This window comes from Chelonoidis abingdonii, chromosome 11 (assembly GCF_003597395.2).
Source record: "Chelonoidis abingdonii isolate Lonesome George chromosome 11, CheloAbing_2.0, whole genome shotgun sequence".
Lineage (NCBI taxonomy): Eukaryota > Metazoa > Chordata > Testudines > Testudinidae > Chelonoidis > Chelonoidis abingdonii.
The window spans coordinates 48,021,746-48,040,112 of NC_133779.1; the positions used below are offsets into that span (position 1 = coordinate 48,021,746).

Genomic DNA, 18,367 nt, shown 5'->3' on the forward strand with positions numbered 1-18,367 from the left:
ATCTTTTTGCAGCTGTACGACAGGAGCCCTAGTATAGATAAGGCTCCAGCAGTTGCGGGCATTCTTCACACTGTACCTGAGTCTTTCAAATCCAGAGGATTTAGACACATGCTGCAAAAAATGGGTGTTGTGCCTCAAAATTCTCCAGGCAGCTTTGTCAGTCTCTGTTCTTATTTGCATCTGCTGTGAGCAAGATTAAATGGCAAAGCAACTACATTAGTGACTAGGATGACATACAAAGTTTTACCGGTCTAACTAGACTGGTGATTTTGTTAAACTGACTGAGTTAATCAGATGCAAACCCCTATCTGGCCACTAATAATTTGATTTAAAGCCGGTTGGTTTTTCAAAAATATTGCTGCACCCTAGTTAAGGTTGAGCAGAACTCCCAATGTTTCAAAGTGCTCTGAAATCCACCTGCATGCTCAGATTGTCTTGAAAATGGCTACACCTCAACCGGGCTCAGGGTAGGGTCGGTAGTGCAAATTTGGGGTCACTTGGTGCAGAGGTTCCAGAGATATGGTGCCTAGAAAAAAAGAGATGGGCCATAATTTTTGTCTATTCTTATAACTTTTTGGCACACAGCTGTGGCTCAAATGACAGCACTGATCTGCACTAGCTTGAGCTCACCTGCTTGGATTTGACCTCAGCTAGTCCTCCACCAAAGCCCCAAGGAAAGTCAGAAAGCCCATGGGACACCACACGCCCTCAGCCCATTGCCACCCTCTCCCACGCACCCAGATAGTCACAACAGCTGAAGCCTGGCAGAGAAGGTGAGAGAAGTGGCATCTGCTCTGGTCCGCAGCACCTGGGATGACAGCCTCAGACGGTATAAATCAGTACAGCTCCCTGGGCTTCAGTGGAGTGATGCCTATTTACACCTGCTGGAGATCTGGCCCCAGCTACATCCAATTACATCGGCTTTGGATCTAGCCCCATTTACACCAGCTGGGGATCTGGGACCAGATTTTTAAGTGCTCAGCACCCAGAACTGGGACTGGGTTTTCAACAGAGCCCAGCACCCAACTCCTGGCCTTGATGGGAGCTGAGCTCTGAAAAATCTGTCCCCGGAGCCTAATGGAACGGTTGTGTAGATGGTAAGGTTGCTTTTAGAAGCATCCTGAGCTGCCACGTTTGCCTGAAAACTTACTCGTCTTAGAGAAGCTGGGCCAACCGGCATTTGCATAACAAAAAGACCCCACATCTGCTCTGCTGGATTGTGTCAGATGTAGATCATATGCAAAGTAACCTTCCCTATCTTTCAAGTACCGCAGCAATACATTGAGGACTATAGGAACTGACACATCAGACTAGCGATCCATTTAGTCCTCTCAAAACAGTGGCCAGTACCAACTACTTCCGCGGAAGGTGCAAGAATCCCTGCAGCGATTGGATAACCTGTCCCTAAGGGAAGTATCTTCCTGACCCTGATCAGTTAGAGGTTGCTTTGTGCCCTGAAGCATGAGGTTTTACAGAACTTCTAAGTGATCTGGGCTCCTTGCATTCCACATCTCCCTGTGAGACTCCCTGTAACTCCTCCCAATCTTCCCCCATGCCAGGAGTTCTGAGTACCTCCCCCCATACCAGGGTACCTTAAGTTTTCTTAAAATCTGTTGAGCATTTAGGCATCTAGCTCCCATTGACTTCAGTGGGAGTTAGTCATCTAAATACCCTTGATCTCCATGACATCACGTAGCAATGAGTTCCACAGTCTGATTATATGCTGCCTTAACACAAATTTCCTTTATCAGTTTAGAATTTGCCTTCTTTCTATTTCATCAACTGTTCCTGTGTTCTTGTACTACCTGCTGTCACTACTCATCCAAATAAAATCCTCTTCAAACTGATACCCCTTCTAACACCTCAGTTATTACAAACAATCAGCTCTCCAGCTCTTTTCAAACGGATGCAAAACACAGCATTCCCAACTCTCACGATTTTACTGCAAGTCTCAGGATAATTGTTATTTTTTTCCTCAAGCCCCACCTCCTGGAGCCCTGGAATCTGAGAATCTCAGCTTTCACCTGAAAAAACAAAAGCAAGTAATAGCCCTCATAGTTACAAACCTAACCTCAATGCCTCCCAACCAGATGAGTCTAATGTTCCTGTCTGGCTTTAAAATTTATGAAGCCCAAAGGCTCAAAACTCAGAAGCTAAATAAAAAGAAGCCAAAATGTATTTTTATCTCATTTTTAAGCATGATTTTGGGGAGCCTGACTCATCATTTTTGAACATTTGGAGTTGGCAACACAAAGGCTACACCAGCCCCCTACCCACCCTGGAAGAGTTTGCCGTGGGACAGTGGAAGGGCTCAGACGTAGTAGTTCTAGGGGGGTAGATGGCTTCCAGGGGAAGGGGGGAAGGAGACATTTGAAATCCTCAAAACCACTGCAAGCTGCTTGTGTTTGTACAGTCGATTGGGAGCCCGTTCATGAAGTCCTTTGGGAACCTCCGATGCTTTCACGCACATCCTTCTCCTTCGCTATGCAGAAAAGGGTCACCGCCCGACGCTCCTCCAACGCCTGCTTACCAAGCCTAGATTTTGTGACCGTCCCACGCCAACCTCACACTTTCCAGGCCACCCCACCTCTGCCAAGTGACTCAGAGATGGTTTCTTAGAGTCAGAAGTTGGGGTGGGGTGAGGGGAGACCCACAACAGGATTCACGGAAGGATGGAGGAGAGAGAACAATCTGATTCTGCGCTGCTTTCTCCCACCCGTCGGACGTGCCAGATCAGAGCTGCTGTACCGTAACATGTAGGAGGCTTGGCTTATGTTTTAAAAAGAATAATGTTCCTTTTAAGTCTGAGCCACCCAAAATAACAACGACCCTGAAGAAGGCAGTTCCTCTTAGGCCTTGCCTACAGTGGAATCGGCTGCCTCCAGGCAAGCCCCTCGTGTAGATACGTTTTGCACCAGTGCCTGGCTTCCGACCTGGTAACGTTCACCGGTGCAATTCCTGCAGCGCTGGTGTCAACCTTGTCTGCATTAGGGCCCTGATTGCCCAGCACCTGATGCAGTCATTTACACCAGTGCAAAATGAGTCTATCATGCTACCAGCTCAGTTTTTCACACTCAATTCACACTGGTGCAAATGACGGCAACAGCTTAGCCTGTAAGACCCTTGGGGCCAGGACTGTCTTTTTGTTCTGTATTTGTACAGCACCTGGCACAATAAGGACTATGGTATACAAATAATAAATAATAATAGGCGCCTCCTTCTGCTTGTGGCAGGCAGGACAAGCACCAGTGTCTAGTTAAAACAGGAACTTGCATGTGCACCGTAAGTCTATAGAATTGGGGAATGTGCTTCCATGCTGCTAAATGCCACGTGGCGCCTTTTCACCGAGCACCACCCCCACGTGAAAGAACAGCAGCAGCCTCCTTCCAGTCGGTTGGTTCAGGGAGCAAGAACCATACAAGCCACCAGCTGCCTAGGAAGAGAGACATGGTTGCTCAAGCAACAAGGATCCTGCTTAGACCATCTGGTCCGCTTCTGTTTTAAAAAGCGAGAATCTTATAGATACACGTCTCCCATTCTCCCCCCCCCCCCCCCGCAGATCAAGGCGACAGATTTCTGCAGGGTGAAGAGATAGCAGCCCCCAGCTAGACCTCTGGGCAGCATCTTTGGGATTGGGCTTGGATACTTTGAGCAAATGAGTAGAAAAGAGCTACGACTGTCAGCTTTCTACATGGCATCTTGCAAGCCGGTAGGAAGGATGGCTATATGAGTGTCAAAGAAGGTTGAGCTTGTGGTTAAAGGACCAGAATGGGGCTCAGTAGATCTGGGTTTGACTCCTGGCCAGACAGCCAGGGCTAGATTCTCAAAAGCACGTTGGGTATGGAGCTCTTGAAAACATGGCCAGAAGTTTTGCGGTGGGAGGTGCTGGAAACCTTTCAAAATCTAGCCTTTATTTATGTGCCTAAAAAGGAGCTGGGCTATTTAGGGGGGGAAAACGCCCCACTTCTGGGCGCTCCACTCTTGAAAATCCAGCCCACAGCTAAGATGCGAACCAAAGACAGGTTCCCCTAGCTGCCATTCCAGTGCCTTAACCACTGGACCATCTGTCCTCTCCATTTACACCTGCAAATAAAGTTGCATTGCACTGAGTTTGCCTGTGGTTCAGCCCATGCATGGGATGCAGTTTCATTTTATAAATCAGAACCAAATAGCGTCAGCATAAACCAGTGGTCCCCAACGTTTTTCGACAAGCCACGGAGGACCGTGGTAGCAGATGAGCATCTGCCGAAATGCTGCTGACAATTGGCAACATCAATAGGTGTTGCCGCTGAAATACCACTGACAAGCCGCGTCATCCAGCGGTGTCGCCGCCAAAATGCCGCCGGATGCCGCTGCTTGTCAGGGACCCCTGGCATAAATGTTACCCAAAAAGCAAAAAACAACCAAACAAAACCCCCTTTCCAGTGCAATCCACTAGCATTTGGGGACCTGTTTGACCCCATCTGACCCAGTCCACTATCCAGTCATCCAAACAATCTGCTTCCATAACAGAGTTTTTGTAAGAGCAAGAGGCAAGTCTCAAGGGTGTGCTTGGTGCACCCTGACATAACCACACCCGGGGGCCCAAGCAACGAACTTCCTGGCACTTCACCCCTTTGCCAGGACCCTGGGCAGCATGAGAATTGTAGGAGAGACTTGGTTCTCAGTGCAAACACATGACTTAAGGCACTGGGTTTCCAGAAAGTTATTCATCAAGGTCTGTGAACTGCAGTATATATAGATATAGATGGATATGGATATGGATATATAAGTTCCATTAATAACGACATGATGATTTCATGCATGAGAGGCTCAGGTCTTCGGCCAGCATATTTCTTAGCTGTGCGGCTGGCAAATGCCAGAATCAGTGTAAGCATTACACAAAAATTTTCCTTTTCCACACGCCACCACGGCTTTAAAGGGTGAAATTCACAATCCCTATGCAGTACGTATGTGCCACTTAAACCTGGGGCTTATGCTCTCTTCAGTGCATTTCCTAGTTCTCAAGCATCTAGTTTTCAACAGCTCATAAGCCATGCTAGAACAAGAGTAATATTGATGTTCCTTTTTCTAACACCAGTGTCGTGTTCTAACATGACCGTCATCTCTCTGATGGACAGTAGCAGGTATCTGTGGCCTTTGCACATCAGCCTCCCAGGGGAACAGAAGTTAGTGGCGTAAAGTCTGGGTATGTTCTAAGTGTCGCTTGCTTTATTTACACATATCTTCCAGAGATCTCATCTCAACACTAATGCCACAACGCCGTCCCAAGAGCTGACTCTAGCACAGGGGTAGGCAATCTGTGGCACGTGTGCCGAAAGCGGCATGCAAGCTGAATTTCAGTGGCACTCACACTGTCCTGGCCACCAGTCCGGGGGACTCTGCGTTTTAATTTAATTTTAAATGAAGCTTCTTAAACCTTTTTAAAACCTTATTTACTTTACATACAACAATAGTTTAGTTATATATTATAGACTTATAGAAAGAGACCTTTTGAAAATGTTAAAATGTATTAATGGCACGCAAAACCTTAAATTAGAGTGAATAAATGAAGACTTTGCACACCACTTCTGAAAGGTTGCTGACTCCTGCTCTAGCAGAAATTAAACCTTCCATCTGCTTGCAACAGCTTTCTCTACAGAGAGCCTTGTAACTAAACCAACAGCAACCCAAGCTTTCTTTCCAAGACTACAAACTTGCTCGCACAAGGAGAATTTGGAAAACTGTGTCTGACAGTGCCACCTGGTGACATCTATCACAACAAGAGACACAGCACAACAGTGGGCTGGTCCTGTGGTCAAGACACTGGCCTAGAGCTCCAGGAGGTTGCATTCAATTTGTGGCTCTGCCACAGGCTCTCCTGGGCAAATTGCTGAGCTACTCTGTGCCTCAGTTTCCCACCTGTAAAATGGAGATAATAATCCTTGTTGGCCTTGACTAATCAAACTGTAAGCTCTCTGAAGCAAGGACTCTTTCATGCTCTGTATAGCCTAATACAATGGGGTTTTGAGGAACGGCTGTAATACAGATAACGACAATGACTTTCAGATTCAGCAGAAGTTGAGAACAACTGTCCCCAACGCTGAAAGACGGGGACCCAGTCCTGCCAACTGTCCCCTGATTTCAAGGAAAGTTGCATGCCAGAGGGATGCCTGCAGAGTGAGGTCCCATTCAATTATAATTAGAGAGATCACGACTGTCAGGAAAACTGGGGCATGGGGAGGGAATCTCCAAACTTAACCCCCTCCCAAGCCTGGCTCCCTTCTCCCAAACACCAGTGTGAAATCAGGATTAACCCCCAGTGAAGCCAGAGGAAAGAATCAGCCCACAAACATTTCATGGCAGGGCAGTTTTCTTTCTAGACATCAGGGTAATAACTTGGCAGGCCAACGAACTGACCTATGTATTCAGTGGAGTTATCAAGACCTGTATTGGACAAGCTACCTGCTCAGCAGCTCCATGACAAGTAAATTACAGGGCTCTGTCGTCTTGACCAATCGGTGCGCTGAGATTGGTTTCATGACAAACGCCACACCCTGGGACACACCCCTTCTTTGCAATTGCCTGCGGATTGCCTAGCACGGACTAAAAGGAACATGGTCCAGAGTTTAAAAGCACAAGACAAGAAGCTTAGAGAACTGGATTCTGTTCCTTATTATTTATGTGTCTTGCAATAGCACCCAGACACTGTGGTCCATGATGCTGGCACAATCCGGATCGTCAATAATGACAACATCTATAACACGGTTATACCGTCATTTATTAGCCAGTCCCAAACTATTTAATCAATTTACTCAATATAAAGTAAAAGTGCATCTTAGAACCCCGTGGGGCAGTAAGACAGAAGCAGTAGCATGCAAGCTTTGCAGACGGCTCCTTTAAGCCCCAGAGAAAGCACTTTAGCCGCAGGTAATTGGCTTTGTCAGTTTATTAACCATCTTGAGATGCTGCTTTTGCACTGACAATGGCTTCAGCTGATCCTGTACAAGCCAGATCCCTTCTGCGGGTGTAAATCGGTGTAGCTCCCTAGACGTCAATGGAGTGGCCCCGGTTTACATCCGCCCAGGATCTGACCTACTTAAAAAGAACAGCAAGACCAAGCTACCGGATGCATTTACATTTGAGCTGAGAGGTGTGATTCCCAGCTCACGCAGAGTTGCCCTCAGTAGCTCAAGCAGAGCTAGCGTGCTAAGAATAGCCGGGTGGCCAGGACAGCATGGGTGGCGGCTCAGACGAGGCACCTGAGTACATACCCAGGGGGTTCAAATGCCACCCCGCCACACGGCTATTTTTAGCGTGCTAGCTCAAGCTAGCACAGGTAGGCCCACGCCAGCTGGGAATAACACCTCCCAGCTCAAATGTAGACACACCCATCTAGGCTCCAGTTAGCACACCTGGAATGAGATATTGTTGATGGGTGCCATCCACTGAACAAAGAAAGGAGATTGTAAGATTTCTAGTGAGAATAAATGGGGCAAACTCACATCTGCTATCCCTACCCCAGCTGGCATTCGCCCTAAGGTATATACATTTAAAATAACATGATGCCTTTTACCTCAGTGCACTTTACAAACAAATCACTGGTCTATACGGTATTTGCCCCATATGGAGGGATGATGTCCATGAGACAACTACTGCGTAAATCACTAATTTGTGCCTCATGGAGAACCACATGATCAATTTCATGCATCTTTAGCTCTTTCACCTGCACTCTGCCCACCAACACATCTCTGGTGGAGTGACAACTTTTCAAAGCTATGAACAGCTTCAAACAAGGCACCATTCGAAAAACCACCACCACCCGCTAGGAAACGTCTCCTCCTTCTTCCCTTAAAGGGCCTGATTCTCATTTATAGTAAGGCCCCTTTCCTCTGCTCTGGATGTAAATTACAGGTCTGGTCTACACCTAGAATTTAGTTTGACATGGCCACAACACTTAGGGGCATGAAAAATCAAAACCTCTGAGCTAGGGTGACCAGATAGCAAGTGTGAAAAATCAAGACAGGAGTGGGGGTTATAGGAGCCTATATAAGAAAAACACCCAAATATCAGGACTGTCCCTATAAAAATCGGGACATCTGGTCACCCTACTCTGAGCGCCGTAGCTATGTTTAGATGCAGCTAGGTCGACAGAAGAATGTTTCCTGCAATGGCAGAAAAGCCTCTTCCATCACTGTAGTGTGCGTCTATGTTATGGGGCTATGCCACTGTAGTTAATGCACTGTAGCCATGCTGTTATAGCCACTGTTGTGTAGACATGTCCTTGGTCACCTCACTTAAAATCCCCTTTATGCTGCAATGGGGCTGGAGTGCAAATGTCAGATCACAGTTTTTAAAATCATGCCTAAATATCACCATGCCTCAAAAAAAAAAAAAAAGCCCTTTAGACCTTGTTCCCACAAACGCTGACGCACATGAGCAATTTTACTCCAGCAAGTCGTCTCATTGACTTCAATGAGATTACTCGCACGAGTAAAATTACACATATATGTAATCTGTTTGCAAGACAGGGTTCTTATTTTAATTGCCTGGGACCAGATTCTCATTTACGATAAGATCTCTTGACATCGCTCTGATGGTGGAAAGGGGCGTTGGGTGAATGCAGCTCTCAAGCACACACTATTTAAGAAGCCAAAATGCTACCACCAGGAAAGAATTCAGGCCCTCCATTTTAGTTTCACCGTCCTTCATAGCATGTTAGTAAGTTTCAATTTGATACAAAGAATAAAATCCTAGTCATAAGAGTATCTGTTGTTTGGATCTTTACTCAGAAGCAGGGAAAGAGGGCGGCAGGTTTTTTTGGCATTGATTATAAGGTCTGTGGCTTCAGTTCCTCTCTATACAAACACAGCACATGTATCAGGTAGGGGCTGAGACATTTACACAGAGCAATACTAGCCAAAGCGTGGCAGAGTTCCAGCTCCACTGGCGAGACGTACACACTCGGCCTCTAGAAAGACCAGCACTTAATTGCGCGTTGCAGGAATAATCTATGACCTCCTTGTCACAGAGCAGTAAGTTAAACACGCGTCTCTGACGCTCGGCGTGTCCCTGGCTGTTTCAGCAGCGGAGCTGGTTAAGAGCTGGGAATGTTTCACAGTTAGTGGGATGACCCCTCGGGTGGTGGAGCTGAACCCAGCTCAGAGCCGTGCCTCAAAGCGTGGCGGACACATTTGCATGTCTTCCTCACTTCACCAGCTAGTGCCTCACACACACCCCTTGGGAAATCCTTCATAACTGGCAGTCTGGCCTAGCAGATAGGGACTCAAGAAAGCTGAGTTCTATTCCGGGCCCTGCCACTGGTCTACTGGATGATCCTGGGTGAGTCACTGAATCCCTGTGCCTCAGTTTCCCCTTGGGGGACTGATGATACTGGCCTCCTTTGTAAAGCACTTTGAGATATATTATAATTTGATCGTCCTTCTCCTTTCTAACACATTTACTCAAACAGAAAAATCCTTACCAGTGTCGACATTTAATGCATCCTGAGCATCTAAGTTAGCATCCACTTAAATGAATGGGACAACTAACACTTTAGAGCTATTGTTTCAGGCTCTCTGCAAACTCAGGCCAGCATAGTGCCACGGACAAAACTATTTTGGAAAAGCACATTCCCAGTCTACCACCTGGTGCTTTATGTCCACGCTGCTCCTGGTACATCAGCACCAAGCGTAGTGCATTGTGGGAGGGCATCTCAGTCTCCCCCCACCGTAAGGCGCACTGCCTTGTGGAAAATTGCTGCTGAACAGAGTGGGCCACTGCTGTGTACAATTATTATATCGTGGGGGTGCCCAAGAGCATCAGTCATGCCCCATCGTGCCAGGTGCTGTACAAAAAGAGAACACAACGACCATTTTTGCCCCCAAAGAACTAACAATTTCATGGGATACCCACATGTCTCTCTGGGAATTGTGGGAATTTGGCAAGCTTTCCCAGTAAACATTTTTAGTATACAGCAGTTCTATGAGGTTGGACCATTCTCCCCCGCACATCCCTCTCCCCTCACACACACACTCTTCACCTAGCCCTTGTGCTCCAGGCTTTAGAAAACACTAGTCAGTTGCCCAGTCCAGAGAGTAAAGTGGTTTGAATACATTCCTGCATACTTTTTGCAGAAAGATGTATAGCTTTTTATGATCAACAAGAACGACTGTTGTTTTAAACAGGAGGAAATAAAAAAAGCTGCAAGCAAACAAGTGCAAAGAAAAAGGATGGAGCACGTGACGCCGGAGTGAAAGATTGAAAACGACAGATCTGCGAAGGCAGAGCTGCTGGCAGACGACAGTCGGGAAAGGACTAGATTCACCTTAAAGGGAAAAGCACCACACGCAGCAAACTGCTTCTGTAATAAAAAAATATATATATACTAAAAAAAGGTCAGCCTAGAGGTCTCCCAACATCGCCGAAGCTCTGCTCAAACCAGATGTTTAACAAAATACAGCTCTTTATTGACAGGTTATGTAGTTTTTAAAGAAGAAGAGAGAAATGCCAGAGAGAGAAAAGTATCAAATGCCACTTCTTAGGAAGCCGTAGGCTGATCTGTGCCATCTTAACTCTGACAGCCTAAATATTATTATTCCTTATTTAAATGGCAGTCGCTCCAACCAAGTTCAGCACCCCATTGTGCTAGGGGCTGTACAAGTAAACAGGACTTTCTCTACACACGGAAATGGCACTGATTTAATTCAATCAATTTTTAAATCAATTAAAGGTTTGTCTACAGGGAGCCGTCCAGGGAAATGGATCTGAATTAAGTAGAGGTGTGAATTTGAAGTGGATTATTCCAATCATACTCAACCCCTGTGTGAGCAACCTCATTCAGAATTAAATGACCTTAATTTGATTTATTTTAATTCACTTTTGCAACCAAATGAAGGCCACTTTCATTGGGAAGAACAGAGTTCACACAAGGATTTAATGCAGTTTAACTAATCCGCTTCAAAGTCACACGTGGGGGGGGGTCTCCTGTACAATTAAAACTATGAAAAAACTTGCGTCCTGTGTGCGCCATAGCTAGGTCAACATAACCTCAGCTGTAGATGCAGCAAGGTCAATGCAATGGAAGCAGCTGTGTTGCCATAGCCACTGTAGTGTAGATATACCCCTAGTTACTTTGGATTAACTTTCCCCAGGTAGACAAGCCCTAACTCGAGTTAAGAACACTGCTTTTTTCCAAGCTACCCAGTGTGGGGATTCTTATTCTGGAGTTAACAGTGGCTAAAATGAATTGCACCAGTGCAAGCGGCAGGGCACCGAAATCGTTTCCGTTCAGCTACATTGATTAAAGCTGCACCCGCGCCTAGCCAAGCACTCAGCTAAAGTCAGCTGGGCCCGATTGTCATTTACACTCTGGCCCCTTTGCATCAGCCTGAAAACGAGTGTAAATTACAACATACCCAGTCAAAGGCCCTTTTATGCTGCTGGGAAGTTGGGGTTGGGGCGAGGGGTAAAGCCACTGTAGTGCCTGTAGTGTAGACACGGACAATCAGCCCTGGTTTTAATTCACACTATTTGTTATTTCAGTGGAAATTTGTGTGGAGATTAGCTTTTAGCTAAGTCATTGCAATCGCCTTCTGTGGACTTTTTAAACCAATTTATGGCCAGGGAGTCACACCAATGTAAGCACATTAATTTAGAAACACGGTTAGTTAGATCAGAGCAAGTTCTGCACACTGGTTAAGCCCGAGCAAAAGACAGTGTGGTCTAGTGGATAGGGCATCAGACTAGGACTCCAGAGACCTGAATTTCATTCCTGCCTCTGCTGCCATCTAACATTGGCCAAGCCCTGTCCTCATTCTCTGCTTCACTTTCCCCACCTGTAAATGAGGCTAATGAAACTGACCTTTGCAAAGCACTGCCCAAGAGCTAGGTGGGAGTATTATTATTCCAAAGAGCTTGCAATGAAAACAGACCAAGAGTGGGAGTGGAAACAGACGCACAGAGATGTTCCTGGTCAATAGCAAAGCCAGGAGAACACACTTGGGTATCCTGCATCCCAGGATAGCACCCTACTGACAACTAACACGAATTTAGAGACACCAACCTCCAAATACTGATTTTCATGCACACAAAAGTAATTTAACAGAGACAAACAACTTGGGAAAAGAAAATCTGAAACTGTTTCAACATATTAAAACAAAAAAAGCAGCATTTCCTTTAGATGCACATATTTAACAGCGACCCGTTGTCTCTCCCCTGATTATTATTTTTGGGAGTGCTGTGGTGAGGTCCAGACACTCTAACTGAGATCACAGCTTCCTTGCGGATAATGGTAACTGACCTCTTTTGGGCTGTGAGATCGGCTAAGGAGAAGTGCTAGATGGGGGCTAGGTATTGCTACTGTGCTAGGTTCTACACACACACACGTACGCACACGCACACACATACACACACACACATTAACAGAGTCATGCATTCCAAGGCCATTCCAGTTACTGTTCCCAACTGGGTAAGCCTTGCGCGTGTTTTACTATTTCTGTTACCATGCCCTCTCCCACTCATTGTCACCTTGCCTATCACAGCCACCGGTTATGTCTTTAAGTCTCAATTCTCTGGGGGCAGGGACTTGTCATTTGCTATAGGCTGACACCGCAACCTAGTACAATGGGATCTAGGTCTGATCGGCCTCTAGGTGCTACCACAATACAAATGTTCAGTAGTAAAACTAAGAGCCAGTCCCTGGTCCAAAAGCCTTACACTCTAAATAGACAGACATCAAAGGATGAGACAGAGAGCTATTATTAAACCCATTTTACAGATTAGGGAAATGAGGCACGGGGACAGTAAGGACCTGTGAACACTTACAAGTAGTACTGCTTTAATTATACATTTAGGGGAGGGATAGCTCTTGTGAGTTCAATCCTTAAGGGGGTCATTTAGGGATCTGGGGCAAAAATCTGTCTGGGGATTGATCCTGCTTTGAGCAGGGGGTTGAACTAGATGACCTCCTAAGGTCCCTTCCAGCCCTGATATTCTATACATGACCTATGAGGAAAGCTTGAAAGAAATGGACATGTTTAGTGTAGAGAAGGGAAGACTGAGAAGGAACATGAGAACAGCAAAACGTTAACAGAAAGAGGACACTGATCAACTGTTCCCTCATGTCCACCAAGGGTACAACAAGGAGGAAAACCAGCCCAGTTTGCAGGGAGATTTAGGATATTAGGAAAAACTTTCTCACTCTAAGGGGAGTTAAGACGTCCAAAGGAGGTTGTGGAATCCCCGTCACTGGAGGTTTTTCAGAACACGCGGGACAAACATCTGTCAGGGATGGTCTCGGTTCACTTGGTCCTGGGTCAGCACAGGGGGGTGGGACTAGATGACCTCGTGAGGTCCCGTCCGGCTCTCCATTTGTCTGATTTTATACCAGCATAATAAAAGTGGCAAAAAAACCTCCACTGTGGATGGAATTATAGCGGCATCAAAGTGCTTATATCAGTACAACACACTGCAGTTTAGGAAGCAAAATAAGCTAGTTCGGTATAACTCAGTCACACGAGGGCTTTTATCGGTATATTTATTTTGGTAAAAAATAAAATCACACTCTTCCCCTCCTGCCCCCCCCCTCAAAATAGTGTTATATTACTAAGACATTAACGTCTAGATGAGGCTTTGCCCAAGGTCATACAGGGAATCCAGGGTGGTGCAAACTCCCCTGCTTTTCACCTTGAGTTGTTATTTACACCAGTGCTAGGTGGGTGGTAATTGCTACCAGAGCAGAATGGTACCTTTTGTTACGTTCACTTTGTGAGGCTTCCGTTCCGCTTAACATTTAAAACATGTGCTTAACTTGAAGCAGAGGAGTGGCCTTGACTTCAATATCGCGCACTAACAGTGAAGTATGGATTTGACTGCTTTGCTGAATCAAGGCCTGAGGGGATGCACTGAACCTGCACTTGCTGGAGCACCCCCACGGCAAAGCCACGCACCCTCCAGACCTGTCTAGCCGCAGCCACGTTGCAGTGACCCGGGTTTGACACTAGGATTTCAGGGGGTCTTTTGCAGGGTTCTTACCACCTTGCTGACTTGAGCCGTTCTAGGAGCTGGTTCACAGTCTATGGGGGGAGAATGCGTCTCTCCCTCCTGAGCCTAAGGAGCAACGGAGAACCAGGCCCTGTCCATCTATAACACATTTGTGCAGACAGAGAGAAAAATAGTTCAAGGCACAAACTGTACCACTTTAATTATAGCAGTATAGTTAAAGTGATATATAGCCCCCTCAGTGTGAATGCAGTGATACCAGGATAAAGGGGAGTAAGTATCCCAGTATAAAGGTACCTTTATAACTGTACCCACACTAGTGGTTGTCCTGGTGTAACTATCAGAGGGGTAGCCATGTTAGTCTGTATCCACAAAAACAACAAAGAGTCCGGGGGCACCTTAAAAGACTAACAGATTTATTGGGCATAAGCTTTCATGGGTAAAAAACCCCATTTCTTCAGATCCAACTATATCATGGGGGGGGGGGAATTGCACCCCTAACTGACCTAATTATTCTACTACAAAATCTGTATTTCAGCCGGGCCTCAGGCCCCTTTGTGCGGCCAGAGATGGGTAAAGGGTCCTTAGTGCTAATGAGAATCAGACATTCAAATAGGCGGCATGGCGCTCAACGATCACTTTCCAACCGGAGCAGCCCTCGGTAGGTGCACTCCAGATACTGTTCCTCCTACAGTCAAAAGACCCAGCCCTCAGCTCCCATTGCCTTCCCAAAACCAAACCGTCAGGGAGAGTGGAGAAAGCGCCCTCTGTGAAATGTCAGCTCCGCACAGCCAGGAGAGCTGGAGTAGAGGATGTTGGGGGGAGGTGGGGAGTACGCAGGAGAAGGAAATGGACCAACTTATGGCTGACCCTTCCCAGCCATCAGCCTCCCTTTTCCTTCACATGTGGAGACAGCTACTTGGGGATTTGGCATCGGGTGAGAATAGATACCCAGAGCACAGGAGAGAGCCGTGTGCATGTCTGTGTCTGCGTAAGAGACAGACAACATGCAAGCAAAAGGGCAAGCAGAGATCTACTGATGGCAAACAAGCATCTCAGATGCAACACATATGCCAAACAACACCCAGATCCGACAGCACCTCAGCAGGCCTCTGACACACAGTCTTTCTTAAACCCGTCCGCCAGCCCCTCATTCTCCCCTGCAATATTTCTGTTGGCCTGCCGCCCCATTCAGGTCGTGGGACGTGCCTCTGTCTTCTGTCACCCTCAGCGACACTGGCATCCCCCAAGACAAACCTCACCATCCCCTACAGCTGCCAGGTCCCAGAAACTCGCACGCACACACCCGTCCTGTGGTGACTGCTGCCACCCCTAAGGCGTGCACCCACACCCACATAACGCCCCCCTCCCTGAGGAGAGTCTCAGCTCCTCACCGTGGCACCTTATTCCAGCTTTTGTCAAATGGGAGAAATGCCTCGTCGTCCTCCCCCACGTTCAACCCCTCAGCACACACACAGATACAGACTGGCCTTCAGCAGCATTTCAACCAGAGAGGAACAAACAACCACAGCTGTCAGTCCCCAGAACAGGCAGCAGTCCAAGTCCTAGCCCTCTATTTACCATCGCCCTTCCTAAAAGCTGCTGTTGCCAATCAAATTTGTCTCCCTCCAACCATCCATCCCCACCCCGGTGCTCCATATACGAAGCCAGCCAGCCTCCCAAACACAGAGAGGCACTGCTCCCAGCTCCCCCAACCTGGGGGGTCTGTGGTTCCCACCCCGCCAACACCTCAAGCATAGGGTGGGGGTGTTGCTCCAATCCCCTGTCCCTTTTTGGTGGCTTTAGCTGTCGCCCATCACCCCAGGAAGGAGCAGCTGCCCAGGGCGCTGTCCTTCCCTGTGGCAGAGATGCACAATTTGGCATTTAGAAGCTCGGGGACCCCCTCTCTGTACTTACACCACACTGCTGCTACTGCCCCCAACTACCAGGCACCCCCTGCCCCCCACCAAAAACCTCTGCCCCCACCCTCAGTTACCAGATTCCCCCCTATGCTCCATCAGATACCCCCTTTCCCCACCAGACACCACTGCCCCCCCCAGCTTCCAAACTCCAGGAACCCCCTGCCCCCTATCAAACACCTCTGCCCCCCCCCAGCTACCAAACACCAGGAACCCCCTGCCCCCCACCCTCAGCTACCAGATACCCCCCTATGCTTCACCAGGCACCCCCTGTGCCCCACCAGACATCTCTGCCCTCCCAGCTACCAGACACCCCATTGCCCCACACCAGACATCTCTGCCCCCCATAGCTACCAGATACCCCCTATGCTCCACCAGATACCCCTGTCCCCCACCAGACACCTCTATCCCCCCCAGCTACCAAGCACCCCCTATCCCCCATCAGACTCCCGCTGATCCCCCAGTGTCCCCCCGCTCACCCTCCTGGGACAGATCCTCCTTCCCCTCTGCACCATTCTGGTGGCTGCTGCTAAATGGCAGGATCCAAAGTCCCCGTTTCCCCACCACCACCACCACCCCTAACCCTCGGCAACAACCTCAGCTGTCAGCTCCACACACACACTTTCCCCGAACAACAGGCGAACACCACAGATCTGGGACTCTCCCCACCGCCCCCCTTCCCAGCTGCTGTCTCCCAGCCACCCTCCCCCAGGCACCTCCAACCCTGGCAGCATTTCTTCTCCTGTGCACCATTTTTTTTCCGGTGGTTGCTGTCAAATGACACCAGAACCTCTCTCTCTTTCCTGTCACCCACCCCAAGCTACATCTAACACCAAGGCCGGGGGAGGGACAGGGGATCGACCCCCACCCCCTCTCCTCGGCTGCCCTGCGGAGCTGTCAGAGCCCTGGCCCCTCACCGGTCCCCCAGTTCTGATCCCCTCCGACCCCCTTTGCAAACAGTCGCTGCTGTCAGGCAGACACAAGGAAGGCAACACCTCGCCGCCGCCCGTATTCCTCCCTTCACCTCTGCACCATTTTGGCGAGGGTTTGTTTTGAAATGTCAGAGGCTGCTGCAGGATGCGCTCGCCACACGCCCGCTCCGCAGCCAGAATCGACCCCGATCTATGGCTCCATCTCTGTACAACAGTCCCCCAGCCGCCCATCACCGTGGTACCCAGGCGAGGCCGACCAGCTGTCCTGCTTTTATAGGAACAGTCCTCATAATCAGGGCTTTGTCCTATAAAGGCGCCTATTCCCCCGTCTCTGTATTTCACACTTGCTCTCCGGTCACCTTAACCCGGCTGTTGCCAAATGGTTTCCATCCGAGACCATCCCCACCCGGACTCCCAAGAGCTGTCAGTCCACCGCCACCCCCAGGCTACCCACACACACACACACCCCAGGACTCGACTTACCCTCCAGCGTCCGCTCCCGCGCTGCCTTCCCCCCAAAAAAGTCGCTGCCAGGAGCCCGGAGCCCCCCGGGGATGGGGTGTTGTTGGAGAAGTGGCGGCTCCAAAGCAGCAGCAGCAACAACAACAACAAGACAACAACAGCAGCAGCAGCACCGCAGCCACACTTCAGAGGCGAGCCCGGGCAACCAGGAGCAATCTCAGTGTCTCAATGAACTTCCTCCCTTGGGTTGCGTCTGTGTGTGTGTGTGTGTCGATTCCTTCCTTCCTCCTTTTTGGCTACAAAGGTAACTACTTCCAACCCACTGGGGAAAAGACACAACGTAACCACCAGGCAGCGCAGCCTAGCATGCCGGGACGGAGAGATGGGTCCCCACCCACCAATGGCCAAGCCCTACGCAAGGCCCAGGGAGGGAGGGATTAGCCACCCAGCACCCTCCTCTCCACCCCCACCCCTGCACCCAAGCCACCTCCCCCCAAGCTAGGCTGCAGCGTGGCTTGCTGCAAATCCTTCCGCCTGGACTAGCAGCAGCGGGGTTATTTGGGAGCCTGATCTTTGCAGGGTTTCAAGGGGCCTGGCTTCCGCTTGGGCGCTTTCTGGTCTCCATCCCCCTCCCCCTCCCCAGCTCATCACTAGCTGTCAGGATAGGGTGACCATATGTCCTGATTTTATAGGGACAGCCCCAGCTTTGGGGTCTTTTTCTTATATAGGTTCCTATTATCCCCCCCGCCCCCATCCCGATTTTTCATATTTGCTGTCTGGTTACCCTATGTCAGGAGAGTCCTTCAGACCCTTTGCACCTCTATTTTTGACACACACACACACACACACACACACACACAGGGCAGTGTTCTCAAGCACAATCCTCCAGGCATGGACAATTGCAACCCCAGTTCTGATCTGCCTCGGTTCTCATGCCACAAGCCTCACCGTAGGATCTGAGCGCCTTCCAGCCATGCCCTAACCGATGTAGCGGGGCTAGAACAATGTGTAGAGTGGGGGTACTGAGAGCCATTGAACCCTGTATCTGATGGAAACCATTTCAAGCCAGGCGAT

At 48.7% G+C, this 18,367-nt stretch overlaps 1 protein-coding gene across 8 annotated transcripts in view; it reads right to left on the reverse strand.

Moving 5' to 3' along the window:
* Positions 1-17,680, reverse strand: part of MEF2D (myocyte enhancer factor 2D) — a 177,650-nt gene extending 159,970 nt beyond the window's left edge. For all 8 annotated transcript variants that reach the window (XM_032792119.2, XM_032792123.2, XM_032792121.2 and 5 more), the window contains exon 1: positions 17,315-17,680. The gene's annotated coding sequence lies outside the window, so the exon portion shown is untranslated. The remainder of the gene's footprint in view (positions 1-17,314) is intronic.
* Between the last annotated feature and the right edge of the window lie 687 nt (positions 17,681-18,367).